At 37.6% G+C, this 17,787-nt stretch overlaps 1 protein-coding gene and 1 long non-coding RNA gene across 10 annotated transcripts in view; one reads left to right on the top strand and one right to left on the bottom strand.

The window, feature by feature from the left end:
- The window catches only part of G2E3 (G2/M-phase specific E3 ubiquitin protein ligase), a 60,090-nt gene extending 52,495 nt beyond the window's left edge, over positions 1-7,595 (bottom strand). For 5 of the 9 annotated variants that reach the window (XR_012415695.1, XR_012415696.1, XR_012415692.1 and 2 more), the window contains exon 1: positions 7,481-7,595. The gene's annotated coding sequence lies outside the window, so the exon portion shown is untranslated. Of the gene's footprint in view, positions 1-5,915; positions 6,048-7,480 lie in introns of all 9 variants that reach the window. The other 4 variants (XR_012415693.1, XM_045396255.3, XR_012415694.1 and 1 more) reach the window with 2 other exon arrangements.
- Positions 1-17,787, top strand: part of LOC135971951 (uncharacterized) — a 127,074-nt gene that overhangs the window by 5,655 nt on the left and 103,632 nt on the right. Inside the window, exon 2 of the long non-coding RNA XR_010588393.1 lies at positions 5,923-6,018. This is a non-coding gene — a long non-coding RNA (uncharacterized lncRNA). The remainder of the gene's footprint in view (positions 1-5,922; positions 6,019-17,787) is intronic.

Genomic DNA, 17,787 nt, shown 5'->3' with positions numbered 1-17,787 from the left:
AATAGGTTTTAAGTTGAAGATTGTTAAAGGACTCAAAGGACAATAAAGACTGACTAAAAAGCTCAATCCATCAAGACATGACAATTATAGAAGACATGACATCAAGAAGACATGACAATTATAAACACAAACCCACCTAATAAGAGCCCCAAAATATATGAGGCAAAATTTGACAGAAATGAAAGGAGAAATAGTTTAGACTTAACAGACATATACACCCTACAACAACAGAATGAAACATTCTTCTCAAATGCACGTGGAACAATATCCGTGGACAGATCATATGTTAGACCACAAAATAATACATTTTACAAGACTGAAATCATACCAAATATCTTCTCCAATGACTACAGAATGAAACCAGAAATCAGTAAGAAAAGGAAAACTGGAAAATTGAGAAACATATGCAGATTAAATAACACAACTTTAAATAGACAAAAGGTCAAAAAAGAAATCACAAGGGAAATTAGAAAATACTTAGAGATAAATAAAATCAAGCCCCCAAAACAGTATCTCAACTTTATGCCCAAAGAAACTAGAAAAAGACCAAACTAAACCCAAAGCTAGCAGAAAGAAGGAAATAATTTAGAGTCCAGATAATGTAATAAAAAATTTTTAAATTGAGAATCAATGAAATAAAAATTGCTTGAAAAGATCGACAAAATTGAAAATGGTTAGATGATCCAGAGAAAAAAGAAGACTCAAATTACTAAATCAGAAGAAATCAAAGTGTGACACTGCTACAGACCTAATAGAAATAAAAAGAATTAAATGGGACTATTATGAACAATTGTACTCTAAGAAGTTAGTTAACAAATTAAAACAATAGGTTAAATAAACAAAAGTGACAAGAAGAAATAGAAAATTTCAACAAATCTACAAACAAGGGATTGAATCACTAATGAAAAATCTCCCAACAAATAAAAGTCCTAGCCCAGATGGGTTCACTGGTGAACCTTATTAAATATTTTTTTTTGTATCCCCCCCCGAGATGGAGTCTCACTCTGTCGCCCAGGCTGGAGGGCAGTGGCGCTATCTCGACTCACTGCAACCTTCGCATCCCAGGTTAAAGCAATTCTCCTGCCTCAGTCTCCTGAGTAGCTGAAACCCTACTAAACCTTTAAAGAAAAATTGGCACCCATTCTTTCTCAAACCCCTCCAAAAGATATGAGGACACTTCCCAACTCATTTTATGAAGCCACCAATACCCTGATACCAAAGCCAGAAAAAGACATCACAGAAAAGAAAACTACAAGCCAGTATCTGTTATGAACATAGATGCATATATCCTTAACAAACTGCCAGCAAACTGAATTCTGATAAAGAAAATTTTGTACCACAACCAAGTGGGATTTATCCCAGAAATGCAAAGGTGGTTCAACATATGGAAATCAATCAATATAATATAGCATTTTAATTGAGAAAAAGGAAAAGGTCACATGCTCATCTCAATAGATGCAGAAAAACATCTGACAAAATACAATACTCAATGATAAATACACTCAAACATTTAGGAATATAAGGGAACTTCCTCAGCATCTATGGAAAAACCTGTAATTAACAAAATTATTGGTGAAAGACCGCACACTTTCCACCTAAGATCTGTAACAAAACAAAGACACACACTTCCACCACTTCTACTCAACACTGAACCAGAAGGTCTATTCAGAATACTAAAGCAAGAAAGCAAGAAGTAACTCTATTCAAAGAAAGCATGATCTTATATGTAGAATTTCCTAGAGAATTCATGAAAAACTGTTAGAGCTACTAAACGAATTCAGCTAAGTTACAGGATGCAAGATCAACACGCAAATATCAGTTGTATTTCTATACAACAATGAACGATTCAAAAAGGAAATTAAGTAAACAAATCCAGTTACAATAGCATAAAAATTACTTAGTAATAAATTTAACGATGGTGGTGCAACATTTGTGCACTGAAAACTACAAAACAGTGCTGAAAGAAATTAAAGAACCCTAAATAAATGAAAAGACATTTTGCATCCATGGGTTGAAAAACTGTGTCACTAAGATGGTTATACTCCCCAAAGCAATTTATAGATTTAAAACAATTCCTGTCAAAATCCCAATGGCCTTCTTTGCAGGAATGGAAAAGTTAAGCCTAAACTGCAAGGAATCCTGAATAGTCAAAATGATCCCCAAAAAGAAAAAGTTGGAGGATTCAAATTTTCCAATTCCAAACTTACTACAAATCCACAGTAATCAAGACAATGTGGTACTGGCACAAGGACAGACATACACATCAATGGAAAAGAAGAAAGAGTAAATAAATAAACTCACATTCTCTATAGTAAACTGATTTTCAATAAGGGTGCCAAGACCACTAAATGGGAAGAAAACAGTCTCTTCAACAAATGGTCCTGGGACGACCAGATAACCATGTAAAAAGGAATTAAGTTGGCCAGGCGCGGTGGCTCACACCTGTAATCCCAGCACTTTGGGAGGCCGAGGCAGGCAGATCATGAGCTCAGGAGATCGAGACCATCCTGGCTAACATGGTGAAACCCAGTCTCTACTAAAAATACAAAAAAACTAGCCGGGTGTGGTGGTGGGTGCCTATAGTCCCAGCTACTTGTGAGGCTGAGGCAGGAGAATGGCATGAACCCAGGAGGCGGAGCTTGCAGTGAGCTGAGATTGCGCCACTGCACTTCAGCCTGGGCAACAGAGCGAGACTCCATCTCAAAAAAAAAAAAAAAAAAAAAAAAGGAATGAGGTTGAACCCCTACTTCACACGCATTAAAAAAATCAACTCGAAATGGATCAAGACCTAAATGTAAAAGACGGAACTATAAATCTCTTAAATGAAAATCTAGCGGTAAATTTTCATGACCTTGTATTTGGCAATGGTTTCTGAGATATGACGCCAAAAGCATAAGAACAAGAAAACAATAAATTGAACTTTACCAAAATATAAAACTTATGCATCTAATGACAATCTACAAAATGGGAAAAAATATTCAGAAATCATATAACCTGATAAGGGTCTAGTACCTAGAATACATTAGAAACTCTTACAATGCGACAATAAAAAGACAAGTAATCCAACTTAAAAATGAACAAAATATCTGAATAGACATTTCTCCAAAGAAAATATTCAAATGGCCAACAAGCACATGAAAAAAAGCTCATTATATTAGTGATAGGTAAATCAAAGCCACAATGAGATACCACTCCGTGTCCACTACGGTACTATAATAATTATTTTTACAAACTAAAATAGTAAGTGTTAAGGATGATACGGAGAAATTAGAACCCTTACATATTGCTAGTGGGAAAGTGAAATGATGCAGCAAGGACGGAAAACAGTTTGGCAATTCCACAACACATTAAACAAGACTACCATATCACCCAGCAATTCCACCAGGTATATAACCAAAAGAATTGAAATGTTTCAATTCAAACAAAAACTTGCATACATATATTCATAGCAGCACTATTCACAAAAGATATCACAAAGGTCAATACTTTATTTGTGACAACTAAAAACTGTAACAATGGTATATGGATAAAACAAACTGTGGTATATTCATACAAGAGAATACATTTACTAAAACTCATTGCACTATACCCCTAAAATGGATGACTTTTATTGCATACAAATTGTATACCAGATACTTGTTTAAAAGTTAACAATTTTTATTTAAAACAAAAAGATAAGTGTAAGATAAAAAGCAGTGGCTGGGCACAGTGGCTCACGCCTGTAATCCCAGCACTTTCGGAGGCCTAGGCGGGCAGATCACTTGAGGTCAGGAATTTGAGACCAGCCTGACCAACATGGCGAAACCCTGTCTCTACTAAAATCACAAAAATTAGCTGGGCGTGGCGGCGGCTGCCTGTAACCCAGCTAATCGGGAGGGTGAGACAGGAGAATTACTGAAACTGGGGAGGCGGAGGTTGCAGTGAGTCAAGATCGCACCACTGCATTCCAGCCTGGGCAACACAGTGAGACTCCGTATCACTCACACACACACACACACACATACACACACACACACGCAACAAAGTTACAAGTTTACATTAAGTTATAAATATACAATTAGTCCTCAGGAAACAGGAGTCATCCTCCCCCACCCTGCCACCCATTGGCTCCATATGTCCATTTTCATGTTTCTTCATGATTCCACTGTCATAGCAACACATAAGACCTTTCCAGCTTGGCTTCCAATAGTCTTGTGATATCCTAACTCCAAAATTAAGATATCACATGAATGGTCTAGCCTGCATCAGATAGGCAGCTCCGATATAAATACTTGTACCACTTTTGTTGGGGGAAGTGGTATGGGATGGGCTTTATGTTCCTTAGACCAACCCTACCCACTGGTTGTGAGAATGATGTCCCTAAATGTTGGACAGGTTTTTAAAGAAAAGCTACGGGCAAGGAGATTAGGTAACTGTCTTAACTGTTCCAACTGAAAAGGAAAAGTTTTCTGTTTTTTAATTCCTAACATTTTGAATTAAGATACTTCTTATTACACCTAACATATACCACTCTTATAATTAAAAAAAAAAAAAAACATAACTGTACCAAGAGGAAGTTAAATATCTTAAAAATCATTTTAAAAGTTATTAAATCTTTTGGTGCCTCAGTTTCTTCATCTTAATATAGAGATAATAAAATGGTTGTGCGGATTAAGTGAGAAAATATGTATAAAGCATGAATTAAATTCATGAATATTAACAAACATTGCTCCTGATTTTTTCCCACTTGAAATGTCTTCTGAGCCTATAATTTCAATACTTATTTTTCCATATTAAGTTTATAAACCATACGCTATCACTAAAATCTCTACTAAACTACAAAGAATTATATGCTATAATCTCAGAAAAAAGCCAAGCCTTCAAAAAAAAAGCAACAACTTTTTTCAGTCATTAACGCAAGACAAAATGTGTTAAATTGTTAAAATAATAAGTACTCACTAACATACACAGTTCTAGAGTATCATGACACTCATTGTTCTGCACTGTGCACTGTAGACATAAAAATTAAAAGGACAAGGGCAGTCTTGCACTATATATTTATAAGCAAATTGCACCGAGGAAGAAGCATGGCCTGGAGAAGTCTTTAAACCCATTTGAGTAAAATCTTATGGGGAAATAAAAAGGCTAATGGCTAAATATGTATAAAAAGGCCAGTGGCTAAATATGTATAAATATGTAGTAAGAGATAGATTTGGAGGATTCTAGTAGCATTGGTGGAACATCAGCAGGTTGGAAGAGAGTGGCGTAATATTATGAAGATGGTCCTTGGGAAGAGAAGTTGGTACCAGACTCTGAAGGGCTCTGTAAATAAAAAGGAAAGCTAAGAAATTTGAATTATATATGGTAGACAATGGGAAGCCATCAGAGATTTTTATGGAGCAACATCTGGAAGGAGACTGAAGAGAGGCAAGAAATACTACTTTTTTAAAAAAGCATAAACTTTTGAGTTAAATCTAATTTCCGACTTCAGTTCCAATGTGTTATTAGTTGTGTGAGAACAAATTACTGAGCCACTCTTAGCCTGTTTTCTTATTTAAAGATAATAACTACCTCAGCAATATTGTAAAGATTAATGAATGTATGTGATGCAGTTTTTACAGTTTAGTAACTCAATGTAATTGGAGACTTATGTATCATTTGCTATGTGGCACACACTATTCTAAGGTCTTTGTATATATTAACTCATTCAACCCTCACAATAAATCTACAAAGTAGGTAACCTCATTATATGGTAAAGGGAAATGAAGCACAGAGAGGTTAAACAGCTTGCTCAGGGTCACCTAGCTATCAAGTGGTGGAGATGGGCTTCAAACCAAGGCAATCTGGCCCCAGTTCCAGGTCTTTAATCAACACATTATAATGCCTCTCTAGGACAGATCAAATCAGTGTTTTTAAAACTCACAGAATTTTCTAACCTTTCAGTTAAACATGCAGACTCCTCAAGGTCATCCTCCAGATCTACTGATTCGGAATCTGACGTCTGGAGTGCAGGAATCAGTATTGAACAAATCCTTCAAGGTAATGTATACAATAAATTCTGAAACTCACTGATTCAAGAAACAGCAAAAATTCAATGAAAATAATACAGGTAGAAAAAAAGGAAAGAGATTAGGATATAGCGATCCATTTTTAAAAATTACCATTTGTTGACAGCACATATGAATTGAGCAGAAAGGCTAAGAGAAATATAGCCAATGTCTTTGTTACAAAGACCATATGAAAAATGCTCATATTTTAACTATCCTAAACACCGAGTATTTACATCTATTCTTCCTGGCTAACACTTAAAACAAAAGTTCAATAGCAGGAAGAATGGGTGTGCTGGAATAGCCAGCATGGGAGGAAGGAATGTCTTTATTCTGATTATTATGAAGTCCTACTTTTAAAAAGATATTTATACATTTACATGGTACAATATCATGGTGTTAAAATCTTAAAAGGAACTTAAAATATCTTTTAGTATTAAGCTACACAAAACTGACGATTTTTAATAAAGATATAAAACTTGTACACATTTAAAGTTCCCATTTATAGTTTACACTTATGGCACACTTTTAAACCATTCCAGAAGGCATGACTTTACTACTGGGTTAGACAGAGTTCCATATTTCAGATAGTTCATTATTAAAAATAAAAAAGCCCAAAATAATAAAACCCAAAGAAAACAGATGCTCAAAGCATTAGTGGATTACTTCCAAAAAGACTCCATAATAACCCAGTTGGCCAATGAATGAGGGAGGCGAAAAGGCAGGGCGGTGGAACTAAACCTTATCCCTATTGTTTGCAAACTAAGACCCTAGAGAATCACCACCGCTGTTACTATAGCCGGTTTAAATAAGCAAGAGTCTCGGATTTTTGCGGTACATGAAAAATGTCAACCGTGAAAGAAAAATATCCGGGTTTTAAATACAAAGGATACTCGAATTTCAGTTTAAATGCCACCCAGGCATTTCAAAGACTGTCACTTCCCTGCAGTCCAGAGTTAATCAAGGTTGTCCGGGTATCTCTCTTAGCAGGAACTCGGAGCCACGTAGAGCATCTTTTCATTCTAAACCTGCCCCAATCTTCCATCTTTCATAAAAAGATTTGTTTAAACGTGGCAACGCTTTCACAATGAGATTTAACGACTGTTGAAGCTTCAGCATTCAAATCGAATTGGTGAATATAATAAACTACGGGTTAAAAAAAAAGCCACGGAGGACGCGTATAAACAAGGTTTACTCTTGGGGGACCGGCAGGGCCTCCGAATCCTCAACACTGAGGGCTGGCTGGTGTGCGCAACAGTCGAGAGCGCTGATCGGCAAACGCCCCCAGTGTCCCGAATTCCCAAAGTCTCCAGGCCCGGACCCAGCACCAGACGTCCCCAAAACCACTGCGAGGCCCCTGCTGCGCCGTCCGGCCTCCTGACACCCTCTCCCACCCCACGGTCCCGCTTCTCACTCTGGAACGCTCTGCGTCTTCCCGTTCCCCATTTACTCACCAAGGCGAGCTGGACAGAAGTTCCAGAGCGTCAGTGCCACTTTTCCCGGCCCGCTCTGCGTGATCGCACGCCGATCGCGAGCAGCCACATTCAACGGCCCACAGGATTCAAATTCGCCCACTTCCGCTCGCAAACCCGGAAAGAACGGTCAGCCCCGCCCCCGGGGGCGGAACCCTAGGAGGTGCTAGTTATGGGGAAGGGCCCTTGCGCTCCCGTCCTGCTGCCCGGTGGTAACCTGGCTGTGTCGCCTTGGCTTGTTTGTTTTGTCTGGTCTCTCTCCCTGTTTAGGAGCTCAGAAAAACGCCGGGCGCGGGGTCGTTGTTTCCGCCTATTTGCTCTTGAGGGAATTCTCTTGTTTCCGAAGTGGACAGAGATGTGCTGAAGTTTCGTCACCTTCGAGGAATGGGGCTAAGGAAACCACGAACCGAGCCGGAAGGGTTTTATCTTTCCCTTCATCCTCGAGGAAACAGCAGCAGCAGCAAGAAGGAAAACAAACCAACCCTCCAAATACTTAGTGCAGCCTTTCCTGGGCCTCCTCAGTCCTATCCCGGCACAGTCAGGGCTTTTAATTTCTTTCTGTCCCGGGTTTGGGGAAAACAAAAAGCCAAGTTCACCCGTATTCAGCCAAAAGTTCAAAATAAATGGTGTGACCAGTTCCTGGTCTCAAATAAACTATTTGAGGGTAAGTGTTAGAAGGCAATAAATTTTATTTCCCCCCTCTGATAAGGGCTCACTTGACGAGATTATTAAGTATTGTCCCGTGAGATTATTGAAACTACAGTATCTTTTCCTTTATCGAGGACAACAGTGTATCTTTCATCCAAAACCTCTTAAGCTTCTGAAGAGACGTCTATCTGGGAGCTTCCAGAAACTAAAGGAAGGACTGGAAATGCACTAAATAACTCTGACCTTTATGGCTGCGATTGATGTTGGCACCAGATCATCCTCACATCTAATAGCATTGAATTACCTAAACGGATCAGTACAAACCAAACCATGACAGCATACCTTTAGCCTTTGTCAAAAATATAGTTTGAAAGGTTTACTAGATTTCTGGGAACCTGCACAGGGGGTGTGGAAACCGTTAACTGATGTACTGTTTTTAACAGTGGAAGATAGAAAAGAACCTGTGTCTACAAATAAGGGGTTAAATACATGTAAGTTTTGATACTTTAGCATCTAATATACTGACACTGTGGGCACTAAAAGTAATGAAGTAGATCAGCAGGTACTGAAATGAAATATTGAAAAAAGTTTAAGAAGGACTGTAGTATCCTTTGAAAGTATATGTGTGTATATGGTGTACAAAGTTTGGGGATGGATTCATAAGCTGTAAACATCTCTGGGAACGGGACTGGTAAATAGGAGTAGGAAGAGATGGAGAACTTTTACCTTTCACTTTATCACCAGTTGTATTTTTAAGATAATAAGTTTTTTTAAAATTTCACAATTTTGTTCTTTAAGGAAGATTGTTAGAAACTGAATATATTCTAGTTACAAAATCAGGTTTAATAAGCGTATAAATTTCTAATGTTTAGATAGTCTATGTCCATTCATTCATTCAGCAGTTCTTTCTACACTTACATATAATGATTTGACCACACATTTTGTCATTCATGATATATTGTATTATTTTATGTTCCACATATCTAATATGACCCCGTTAAATATATTGCTCCTTGAAGTTTCTTGAAGGCAGAAACTATGTCATATATTTTCCTAGGTCTTTCATAATTCTTGGCACCTTCCCACCATTAAGTCTTATCCTTCACAGGAATTAAATTCTCAAGTTGACCTGTACACAAAAGTTAAAAATGCCCTGGAAAAGTCACCCAAAAGATTATACATATATCTGATTTTCTTTATACAACTCCATGGGCAAGGTCTTTTATATATATATATATAATTAGTTTGTCGCCTGAGTTCTCCTTGGTCAGTCCTTCTCTACAACCCTTAATGAATTCTTCAATTTCTTCCACTAAAATGTTGTCAAAGTCATTATCACCCCGCAGCCTGGCTATCACTTGGAATAATGAGATTCAGTTCTCATCAGTGGTGGAGAGCCCTGTAAAGTCATTCACATTTTTTCCCCATAAGATTAGCCAGGCTTAATTGTATTAATTGTCTAGGGCTAGTGTTCACTCAGTGGCCTATCTGGTTATTTGTACTATTTAAAATGTTGTTCTTTCTTTCACCCAGAGTGAGTATAGGTGATTTTGAATACAAACAATATTCAAGTAATGTTACAGCATTTCGTGAAAAAAAAAGATCTTCAATAAACACCCATTGACTAAATGAAAGAGCCTGAGTAAATACAACTTACGGACTTTTGAAAGAAAATATTCATTGCAGGATATACTTAAATCTAACAAACCTGGCCATCAGACCGGGCATTCTGTGAGCTTATAAACATTTTAAATTAAGTGAAATTAACATAAGTATTCCACTTAATACATGCTGCAAAAAATGAAGAATAAAACTAGGAATTTTATTCAGTCTCTGATAATCCCTCAGTAATGTGAACTAGGTGAGAACTGAATTTTTAGAAAATTTGAGTCATAGCTAATGTAACCTTCTCTCTTTCCTGCTTTCCTCTTCATATTCAATCCATATACAGCAGAAAACAAGACAAAAACACTTCTGGGACCAAGGGTCATCAATTTTACATGGAAGAAACAACATAAACTGCTTTGGCAGAAGAGTTCCTATAATCTACGCTGAAAGATTTTTACCGCAACCACATGAGGAACAAAAATGATAAAATGTGTAGAAATTTAAAGAAAATTCACAAAACTAAATTGGAATTCGATTTAATTTAAAATAATTTTAAAATTTTAAATATAGTTTTAAAAAATTTTATTTAAGAAAGATGTAGAACCTGCTACTTTATAATTTGAGAACATAAGTGATTTCAATGTTCATATAGGAAAATTAATATATAAGAATTGTTAAGACATATTAGAAAAAGAAAACAGAGGTTGAGAGTAGACAATTTGTCTTACTAGATAGTAAAAACTTACCACAAAGTTGCTACAAAGAGTAGCCAAAAAAAAAAAAGACAAAAAATATAGTATTAGCACAAAAAAGAAAAATACTTAGAGAACCCAGAAAAATGAAACTATATAGAGAATATTAATATATTATAAAGGTGATATTTCCATTTCAGGGAAAGGATGGATTCATTCATAAATTAACAAGAACTGGAAATAACTGGCTAGCTATATGGAAGGTATAAAGTTAGGCCTGTACCTTTTATCACATACAAAATAAATTCTGGAAGGATTAAAGATTGAAATTTAAAAAAAACAAAACAAAAGTATATTGGGGAGAAGTTTAGAACGGTAACTGTGACTTTAGGGCAGAAGGGATTTCTTAAACAAGGCAGGGCCAGGTGCAGTAGCTCTTGCCCGTAATCCTAGCACTTTGAGAAGCCAAGGCAGGAAGATCACTTCAAGCCAAGAGTTTGAGACTAGCCTGGGCAACATGGCGAGACCCGTGGCTCTACGAGAAACAATTTTTTAAAAAATTTATCTGGGTGTGGTGGTGTGCACCTGTAGTCCCAGCTACAGAGGTGGGAGGATCCCTTGAGCCCAAGAGTTGGAGGTTGCAGTGAGCTATGCACCACTACACTCCAGCCTGGGTGAGAGAGCAAGACAGGAATCCTAGAAGCTGTAAAATAAAAGATGAGTATGTTTGATTATGTTAAAGTTTAAAATATTTAAACAGCAAAAATCACCATGACACATTGAAAGATAAATGAGAGACAGTGATGAAATATTTATAAAATATAGGACACTAGGTTAACAATTCTAATGTAAAAACTTTTATAATTTCTTTTCAAAAAGCAATAAAAATGGGCAGAAGAAATGAACAAGTAATTCACTGAAAAGGAAATGAAAGAGGACAAGACAAAAAATCCTCAACTGTACTACCTCACTTTTGGGAATACAAATCAACCAACCAAATACCAACTTTATTGGATTAGCAAAAATTAAAACAATTCACAATATCCCACAATGGAAGGGTGTGGTGGTAAAATGTACACCTCTTTTTTTTTTTTTTTTTTTTTTTTTGAGACGGAGTCTTGTTCTGTCGCCCAGGCTGGAGTACAGTGGTGCAATCTTGACTCACTGCAACCTCCACCTCCCAGGTTTAAGCAATTCTCCTGCCTCAGCATCCTGAGTAGCTGAGATTATAGGCATGCGCCACCACGCCCGGCTAATTTTTGTATTTTTTTAGTAGAGATGGGGTTTCACCATGTTGGTCAGGCTGATCTTGAACTCCTGACCTTGTGATCTGCCCACCTTGGCCTCCCAAAGTGCTGGGATTACAGGCGTGAGTCACTGCGCCCGGCCAAATGTACACTCTTATCTACAGGAGCATACATTGCTACAATTCTTGGAGAGTAACTCGGGCTTTTCTCAACTTTGGGATTCTCCTATAGAAATAAGCATGCTAGTGCTTTTTGAAGCACTACTTATAGTGACTGCTAACTGGAAACCACTGTCAAGTGGAAGATAATTGAATGAGTCAGGGTACATCCATCCTGTTAGGAGGCTATCCAAAGTTGTGTTGCTTTGCCCCCTAAACCACTGCCTCCAAAGTTAGGACTATTGAACCCCCAAAGACATGCAAATAAGAAGAAGGTATGGTATTCTTTAGAGAAATAACAATGCTCTCTTACACTGTAATGCTGATAAACCTGGCACTCATTCTTAAATTAGCACCCACTAGAATTAGTATACACTTTTGGACTAAACTGTCCTTTACAGGAACTCATTCCTCCCCTGTGTTAGCCATATTGAACTTCTGGTAACCCTTCCTGCCTTTCAAATGAGTCAGTTTTTTTTTTTTTTTTTTTTGGTTTTTTTTTTTTACTCTCAGCCCCTACCTACATTTGAAGCAAATACTTGACTCATACTTAAGGCAGATCCATCCCTGAATGTCTGTTCACTTTTCTTTTATCTTCCACCTTGAAGATGAATTTCTAGCTTTTTCTCTAGCCTCTCTCCTCAGCAATACCTATTAATATTCTGCCTGTTATCTGATAACACCTCACTTATCTGTTGCTTGATTAGAGACCATTCCTGAGATCTTAGAATGAAAGTTTTTAATTAAATTTTCTGCTAGTCAGAACCCTAATAGAGTCATACTATAAGAAGTATACTTTGAGGCCGGGTGCAGTGGCTCACACCTGCATTTTATGTGGCTCACATAAAATATGTCACAATCAGTTCCTCCTCAGAATACAGGCCACTGTAGCACTCTATTCCCAAACTTCTACTTCACTAATGTCTAACAAAAATGTAAAAGCATGAAATAGAGGTAATTCTCTTCTCCCCAATTGACTTTATATCTTAATCGTTCCTACTCTACTCATGATCTTGTTACTGCTGCCGTATTTACCTCGGGTTTGTTTTTTACTTCCTCCTTTAGTGGTCTTTTTTTCTTCTTCCCCTCTCTGTGCTCACTGTCCTTATCTGTTACTTAGGCTTCCTCTATGAGTCTCAGCAATATTTGAATACTTTGGAATACACTTAGTATTTCTAATTATGGCATTAATGCTGCAAAATTTTCATCCTATGATTCCAAAATAAATTAGCCTATATTATAATAATTATTATTAATTGTTGAGACAGGATCTTGTTCTGTCACTCAGGTTGGAAGTGCAGGGATATGACCATGGCTCACTGCAGTCTCAACTGCCTGGGCTCAAGTGATCCTCTCATTTCAGCCATTCAAGTAGCTGGGGCCACAGGCATGCACTGCTATCCCCAGCTGATTTTTTGTTTGTTTGTTTTTTAATTTTTGTGAAGATGGGGGGGTCTCGTATTTTGCTCAGGCTGGTCTTGAACTCCTGGGTTCAAGTGATCCTCCTGCCTTGGGCTTCAAAAGTGCTGAGATTACAGGTGTGAACCACCACCCCCAGCCATAGCTCATATTACTGTTCACTTCTTGTGTAGAAATCATAATGATAATATCATATGAAATAAGTACATGACCATTATTAGTGTACGACCCCATGATTAAAATAATTTGCCAAGCTTCTGCTATGCTGTCAGCAGTGCTAATATGTTTCTGAATGGAGTTGTATTCATTTTATCAAGCATAAAGGGCTTGCTGCCTGATGCACTAAAAGCCAATATAATATGACACTGGGCTTTTGAGAAAAGAAAAGCTTTTTGTTATATGTCAACTCACAAGAAGACAGGAGTCCAGCTCAAAGCTGTCTCTCTGTGTTGGCTTTACTTCTGTTAGAAAAGGTTTAGGGGGTGATTCTGAGACTAGTAGGTGATTGGTGGAAGAAAAGGGGAGGTCTGGAAAGTCCTCAGGCATGCCTCCTAATGCGTCACAGGTGCAAATTTAGCAGGGAGTTAATATGAAATGTGGTAGAAATTCAGGCTGTGACATCAACAAACTTGCTCTGCGCAAACTCCAGTTGGCCACATTGTTTCCAATAGTTTCATTCATTGTTTCATCCAGGTTTTTTAAATCCCTCAAGGAGAGGGAGTTTCAGCTTTTAGGCAGGTTGTTTCTTTTTGTTATTAACTATCCTTCAAAATTCAAGAATGTCTGTTAGTTACTGGTTTCTTTAATTCTTTGGAGCACAGTTTCATTCATGTGTTTACTAATATGTTTCTTACATTTATTTGCCTGACCAGTCTTTTTATATCACTTTGTGAACTTGAATTAAAATACGTTTTTGGAAAAGTAGGTTGTCTGCTGTCAAACAGAAGTCTTTTCCTCGTTGTCTATTTACTTGAATCTTTTGATCTAAAATGTTCATCTAACTGTTCTTCAGTGTCTTGTAAGTTAAACACACCTCCTCCTGGCAGCAGGGAACAGCATCCAAAACAGCCAATTTCAGGTCTTTTGTTTCAGGGTTGTTTGGATAATAAGTAGCTATATAGTAACCACGTGATTTGGAATGACATCATGCCTGCTGGGTTAACTGTATGGATTTTACAAAGGACTCAAAGTTTGCTTGTAGCCAATATGAGACGTGTTTTAATATACGTCAAAGATTTGGTATGTTTATGTTAACATTATTCCTCTCTAAGTTGGTGTTTCAAACAAATGATTGCCTGGATTGCTTTTTAAAATTGCTGTCTTTTGGCCTGAAGTGTTTACATAGAAATCAGAGCCTCTTTACAGTTAAGAGTAACTCCAAATGCAGGAACACACATTGGTAATGCCACCCAGAATAAATCAAGTAATGAACAACATGCTTGAACTGAATCTTTAACATTCTTGGATACAATTGCTGGCAATCAAAACTGTTTTCAGTTTATTTTGTGTACTTTGATTTTTTAATCCCTCCCAGAATACTCACGGAAAATGACTCCGCAACTGAATTGATAAAGTGACTCAGTTACAATAAGCCCAATTCTTACCTGAGTGTTTTGTTGGGGGTGAAAGAAAACTTCAAATTCTCACGAAGCTCTAGGGCACAGAATCATCACTTAGGAAGCAGGCACTTGCTCAAAGTTTAGCTTCAACCCCTAGGGCCATTCATTAAGAAACAGTTTTCAAGGATAGTAAGTAGTGCAATGTTAAGAGGCGAACTTGAAAGCAAAACAGGCTGAGGTTTAAATGCTAGCTCTTTTACTTATAAGCTGAGTATGAAGCACCCAATCCTTTGAGCTTCACTACACATTTATAAGATGTAAACTATAATAACTACCTGACAGGTTTCTTGTGAACTCTAAGTGAGAGGACATTTAATGGTAATTATAATTAGGCAAATGGGTAAGACAGTTAACATCCCCTTCCTTCTCCTTTCAGTGGCATCTGGCATTCCATGCCCAGTATCCTTAGGCTTGTGAGCCACTGAAAATCACAAAGGAACTCTCCTCCCAGGTGGATCTTAGCCTCATATTCCTTTTTTCTGCCCTTCAGAACATATGATACATTCCTCAGTGACCTGCTGTCTACATTCCACCTTGGTAGTGATTTCAGTTAATCCATGTTTACAGAAAGAGATAATGAACTAGCTCTAATAGGTCATATTTGTAGCTGAAATAGTGAGAATTTCAGGGCAGTTTGATGTAATGTTTGCTATTTAACCCCTGTACGATTTTAAAAATTGTTTGGGTTTGCAAGTCTAGTATCTCCAAGGTGACTCACATCTTAGGTATTGTACAGTAACATATATTAAACTTTAGCCTTCCAACAGTGGTCATAATGGGGCAATGAGTCTTCCTGTAGGTGAGGTTAACTAATAAAAGATATATGATTGGAAAAAAATAAAGGGAACTAACATTTGTTTAATACTTTCTACATTCAAAACACACACTGTGCTAAAACTAAATGTTGATTTACTTAATCTTGACAAAGTAGGTGATGAAACTAGGGCTTAATGAGATTAAATAATTTGTCCAAGGCCACAGTAGGCAGAACTGGTATTTTAACTATAGCTTGTTTGGTTGGACACAAAGCTTGTTCTTTTTCCATTACAATATTTCAGTTCACACACCCCGGAAGAGATAAGAGCAGTGATAAGAAACCTAATATTAATAGAAAACAATTAACTAATAGCAAAGTTTGTTGGGTTTTTTTGTGAGAAATTTGCTTGTTTATCTATAGAACTGTAGGATGTTAGTTTGATAAAGAACCTCAGTTATCATCTAGTTTTAGGTAGAGGCTTTGTTAATATTAGTACAGAGATGACTTTTTAGTACTAGACTGAAGGATGAATTAGAGCAACAATTTTCAAAATGTGGTTCATGAGGTCAAACTATTTTCAAAATAATACTAAGACCATTTGCTTTTTCACTTGTATTCTTTCACAAGTGTACAATAGAGTTTTCTAGAGGCTGCATGGGGTGTGATATTGCAACAGACTGAATGCAGAAACTGATATGAAAATCCAGTGATTTTCTTTTTTTTTTTGTCCTTTTTCTTCTTTTTTTTTGAGACGGAGTCTCGCTCTGCTACCCAGGCTGGAGTGCAGCGGTGTGATCTCAGCTCACTGCAACCTCCACCTCCCGGGTTTGAGTGATTCTCCTGCCTCAGCCTCCCTAGTAGCTGGGACTACAGGCACCCATCACCATACCTGGCTAATTTTTTGTATTTTTAGTAGAGACGGGGTTTCACCGTGTTAGCCAGGATGGTCTCGATCTCCTCACCTTGTGATCTGCCTACCTTGGCCTCTCAAAGTGCTGGGATTACAGGCGTGAGCCACCGTGCCCAGTCAATCCAGTGATTTTATATTAAATTATCCATCAGAGAGATTTATATAAAGGTAAAACAATGCCATTCTTCTCACTAAATTATTTTTGTTTTAGAAAACACAAATATTTATGTTAGCATGTAGTTTCATAATGTTATTTTAAATAACAATCCCACCATTCAGCCCAGTGGTGGGCAGCTGTGAATATGTTTCTGGAACAGCTTGCACACAGCTTGCAGGAACCAGAACAGGAACCAGAACAGCCAAAAAGGACCATGTCCTGCAAATATTGGGGATCTGTGCTGTGATCCTTGGTTGCTGCATCTGATCACAGAGGTATAGGAAAAGAGGTGGTGGTCATTATGGTTGCACTAACCCCCATTATTGCAAACCCTCCCACCCCTCTGGCTAAAGTAATATCCAGGAGATTTAAAGAAGCAAAGCCTTTTCTCTCCCGGTATTTTTCTCTCTCCCCTCTTATGGAAGCCAGACATTGAAGACTAGGACATTCAAAAGCAACTGCATGATTTATAATCCTCTGTGTATATACCCAGTAATGGGATGGCTGGGTCAAATGGTATTTCTAGTCCTAGATCTTTGAGAAATCGCCACACTGTTTTCCACAATGGTTGAACTAGTTTACAGTCCCACCAACAGTGTAAAAGAACCCAAATGTCCATCAGTGACAGGCTGGATTAAGAAAATGTGGCACATACACACCATGGAATACTATGCAGCCATAAAAAAGGATGAGTTCATGCCCTTTGTAGGGACATGGATGCAGCTGGAAACCATCGTTCTCAGCAAACTATCGCAAGAACAGAAAACCAAACACCACATGTTCTCACTCATAGGTAGGAATCGAACAATGAGATCACTTGGACACAGGAAGGGGAACATCACACACCAGGGCCTATTGTGGGGAGAGGGGAGGGGGAAGGGATAGAATTAGGAGATATACCTAATGTAAATGATGAGTTAATGGGTGCAGCACACCAACATGGCACATGTATACATATGTAACAAACCTGCACATTGTGCACATGTACCCTAGAACTTAAAGTATAATAATAATAATAATAATAATAATAATAATAATAAAGCAACTGCATATGTAAGGAAAATTAGAAAGTTA

The sequence above is a fragment of the Macaca fascicularis genome, chromosome 7, assembly GCF_037993035.2.
Source record: "Macaca fascicularis isolate 582-1 chromosome 7, T2T-MFA8v1.1".
Classification (NCBI taxonomy): domain Eukaryota; kingdom Metazoa; phylum Chordata; class Mammalia; order Primates; family Cercopithecidae; genus Macaca; species Macaca fascicularis.
The sequence above is the reverse complement of the archived record's forward strand: the minus strand, read 5'-3'. Positions and strand labels throughout refer to the sequence as shown.